Genomic DNA, 4,683 nt, shown 5'->3' with positions numbered 1-4,683 from the left:
AAAAAAGACAGAAAACCAGGCAAGTAGCAGAGCATGGACACCCCCCCCTCTTTGTTTTCCCGATGTCTATTATTGCCTCATTCAATAAATTGTTACGAACGTGTCTACCCCTGCCTCGGGCTCTTCTCTTTTGGGGTATTTTGGGGGGGGGGGTGGTGTATCCTGGGGTGTTTCAGGGCTCGGTTTTGAACCCCCCCCCTCCTTTATCTTTCCCGGGGGCTGGAAAAGGAGGAGCTGGGCACCACCGGGGTGATTTTGGGGCTTAATTCTTCCTCTTTGTGCAATCGATCTCATCTCTTTTTCCTCTCCCTGGGGTGTGGAAACCATGGGGGGGGTGGTGCTTGAGCATCCCCCCACTCCACCCCCCCTACCATGCTCCCAGCCAGGGGCTGGGCTGGCCTTTTTGGGGTGAATTCCTCGCGTTTTTCGGGGTGGGACCCCCAAGGAGGAGCAGGGAAGCGCAGCCGTGGGTTTCAGCAGCTTTTATTTGAACGCCGGCGCGGTGAATTTTGGGGGGGTGGGGGGGGGCTTCTTGTAGCTGGGAGGACAGACAGACAGACAGAAGGAAGGATGGAGGGGGGGGAAGGTGGCTTCTCCCCCAGAGCACCCATGGGATGTTCATGGGGTCTCCCCAACCAAACTGGGAGCAGATCCCCCCCCACCTGGCTCAGTTTTGGACATGGAAGATGCTGCATCTACTGGGAGGGCAACCCAGGGAGTGGGATAGGGGGGTCTGGATACCCCTGGAGACCACGGGATGTCCCTGAAGGGACCCCAAATCTGGCAGCACGGCCACGGGGGAGGGGGCTCAGCCCAGCAGACGCTGCCCCCAGGCTTTAATCTGTGCTAATCGGGCTTTAATAAGCAGGTCGGGGCCTCCCGCTGGGGTGGCTCCTGGTGGCCCCCGGCTTCGCTTCCCACCTCCCGGCTGGTGGGGCCGGATCCTGCTCCCCTTCTCCAGCCTGGGGGGGGACAGTGGGGGTCCCAGAACCTGGGTGTGGGTTTGCTGCCTCTACACCCCTATTGCAGCGCTGCTGTGCCCCAAATTGCAGGATTTGCCCCTAAATTACAGGATTTGGCTCCAAGTTATATGATTTGGCCCCAAAAGCACTGGTGGGTGCTCAAGATGAGTCTGGGATGGGACGGGGGGGCTTGGGATGGTCTCCAATAGGGTGTGGGTCCCAAGGTTTAGAGGGGGTTGGTCCTGGGTGGCACCAGCCCCTCCTTGGGGGATGGGGGGGTGGAGCCTTTTGGAAGAGGTGGGGCTTCTTGGGGGTGTGTGGCCTGTTGGAGGTGGGGCTTGGGATGGATGCTCCGCCCCCACCCCCCTTGGGGCAGGGCCCCATTGTTGGGCCGGGTCGTGGGGGGGTTAAGCCCAGCACTGGGGGGAGGGAAGGACAGACGGACGGATGGATGGATGGATAGACTGACTTGTAGATGGATCAATGGCTGGTTGACCAGATGAATGGACAGATGGGGTTAAGCCCAGCACTGGGGGGAGGGAAGGACAGACGGACGGATGGATGGATGGATAGACTGACTTGTAGATGGATCAATGGCTGGTTGACCAGATGGGTGGACAGAGAGACTGATGGATGGATGGATGGACGGAGGGACAGACAGACAAACTGACTTGTAGATGGATCAATGGCTGGTTGACCAGAGGGATGGACAGACAGACTGGTGGATGCACTGTTGGATGGATGGACGGACGGATGGACAGACAGACAAACTGACTTGTAGATGGATCAATGGCTGGTTGACCAGAGGGATGGACAGACAGACTGGTGGATGCACTGTTGGATGGATGGACGGACGGATGGACAGACAGACAAACTGACTTGTAGATGGATCAATGGCTGGTTGACTAGATGGATGGACAGACAGACTTGTGGATGGACTGTTGGATGGATGGACGGACAGATGGACCAATGGCTGGTTGAATGGTTGGACACACAGACGGACAGACTGGTGGATGGACGGACAGATGGACATAGTGGTAGATGCAGCAGTGGATGGATGGATGGATGGATGGATGGATGGATGGATGGATGGACAGACAGATAGACAGACTGGTGGATGGATGGACGGATGGACAGAGTGGTAGATGCAGCAGTGGATGAATGGACAGACAGACTGGTAGCTGGAGCAGTGACTGGCTGCCTGAACAGACAGACGGACGGATGGGTGGAGGTAGGTATGGGTAGAAGGACAGGCAGATGGGAAGCTGGATGGTTCCATGGCTGGACAGACAGACAGAGGGACGGATGGCCGCACAGCCAATGGATGGGTGGCTGGATGAGTAGATGTTCACCAGCAGGATGACCAGACGGATGGAGGAATGAACAGACAGACACACGGACAGCCTGTGTCTCCCCCGACCTGCTGGGGGAGAGCCACGGGGACCCCCGTCCGTCCCTCCCCGCCCCCTCCCGGCACAGGGAGGATGATTTGAGGCCTAATCCAGCCTGATCCAATCTCCACGGGCTTACGCCGAAAGCCCCGTAATCACCCAGCGCTGCCCTACATATCCCAGCCACCCCCCCCCCTTCCCTGCTTGGGGACGGGGGGGGCACATCCCTGCACCCCAAGAGTGATTGGGAGGGGGGGGGAAGGTTTGAAGGGGGCGTGCACAGCACCCCACCCTCCCTCCACCCCCCAACATGTCCCCCTTCCCATGCTATCCCCTTCCCCTCCTTCCTACCCCCCCCAATATCTGTCACCAACCCCCCCTGCACGCAGGGACAGGCAGGGGACATGTGGCAGCTGCCACCACAAGCTGCTTCACTGATGCCTCAGTTCCCCCCCTCCCCTCCTTCCCAGCACCTGGGGGGCTGGGTCGGGGTTAGATCCAGGGTTGGGGGCTGGATCCAGAGCTGGGGGGCAGGACTTGGCCACCTAATTCCACCCCCCCAACTGCCCTCCCCACATCACGGGGCTGGATCAACCCTAAAAACCCGGAGTCACACGGGGACAAGCAGCCATGATGCTCCAATGACCGGCATCCGACAGGTCCCTGTCCCCCCCCCCAACTCAAGGAGACACCCTGGGGTGCTGGACCCCCTTCTTGGTGCCAGGGGGGTGGGCAGGGAATGTGCTCAGCATCACTGTTCCCCCAGCACCCTCCCAGCCCAGCAGCAGAGCCCTGGGTGGGGGATGCACAAGGTGCCCAACTGCATCCATGGGTGCTGGGGTGGGGGGTTGAGGGGGGGTCCCGTGTCCATGGTGGTTCCCCGGGGCTGTAGTTGGCAAGTCTAGAACCACCGGATCCTGCTACCGCACCAGTGTGAGTTCTACCATTGCCAAAAGCAGCCCCGGGGTTGGGCACCACCAGCACCATCTCAGCAGCCAGGACCTGGCACGGGTGGGGGTGAGGGGGGGACACACACACAGCCACAGTGCCAGGCCTGGAGAGCTGTAAAAAAAATAGGAAAAAAAAGTAATTTCACCTGTCCAGCCAGAAAACTCCACACACGGCCCCTGCAACTGCATCCATGGGTGCTGGGGTGGGGGGTTGAGGGGGGGTCCCGTGTCCATGGTGGTTCCCCGGGGCTGTAGTTGGCAAGTCTAGAACCACCGGATCCTGCTACCGCACCAGTGTGAGTTCTACCATTGCCAAAAGCAGCCCCGGGGTTGGGCACCACCAGCACCATCTCAGCAGCCAGGACCTGGCACGGGTGGGGGTGAGGGGGGGACACACACACAGCCACAGTGCCAGGCCTGGAGAGCTGTAAAAAAAATAGGAAAAAAAAGTAATTTCACCTGTCCAGCCAGAAAACTCCACGCATGGCCCCCATGGACTGCCACGGTGATGCTTGGCTCAACCCTGGGGAGATGCCACCACCGTGGTCCAGGAGCTGGGGGTGGGGGGGTCCCATCCTGCTCGTGATGGCCACCAGCCTGGCTGAGATGCCTCCATGAGCTGGGACACCACGTTGGGATGAACACCCCCATCAATGGCACCCACGGGTGGGTCTGATGGACATCTCCCTCCAGGAGTTTTGGGTGGTTTCCACCTTCCCGTTCCCATCAGCATCCCTCACTCCAAGCATCCCCCCCACAACTACCAACGCTCATCCTTTCCCCCCACCACCAACCCCCCGGGCGCTGCTCTTTCCACCTTCTCCCATATTGGCACTACACATAATTGCTCAAAAGCTACAAATAAAAGCAAAAATGTGCTAGTGCCAAAACGGGCCCAGGCGACGTCGGCGACGGCCCCGCGGGGCTCGCGGGTCTTTCTCTGCTCTGTTTATGGCCCTATGGTAATTCACTGACCGCGGGGTTGCACAGTGAATTCTACCAGTGCCATACACAGAACAGGAGTAGCGAGCTCGCAACCTCCACTTTGCTTTGGTTTGGTGGTTTTTTTCCTTCATTTCTCCCCAAAATCCTCTGTAAGTGGGAGCCGAACACCCCCCAACCCCAGCCTGGTCTTCAGCCTCGTTAGCGATGCGAAAGTAAAAAAAAAAAAGGGAATAAATTATTATTGATCGGCAAAATGCCTCAGAAACCACCAAGATGCTCACCCTGATGGCATTTCTCTGGGGAGGGATGGGGGGAAAATCCAGTCCCCATCCCACTGGGGATTTTTAGGGATGTGGTCCCATGGGATGGGGCCGAGATGATGCCATGACCCAGCGTTGGAAGCCATTTCCCAGTCGTCGCCTTTTTTTTTTGGCG

The sequence above is a fragment of the Calidris pugnax genome, unplaced genomic scaffold (assembly GCF_001431845.1).
Source record: "Calidris pugnax isolate Ruff unplaced genomic scaffold, ASM143184v1 scaffold96, whole genome shotgun sequence".
In the NCBI taxonomy this organism is placed as follows: domain Eukaryota; kingdom Metazoa; phylum Chordata; class Aves; order Charadriiformes; family Scolopacidae; genus Calidris; species Calidris pugnax.
This window is presented reverse-complemented; position numbering follows the sequence as displayed.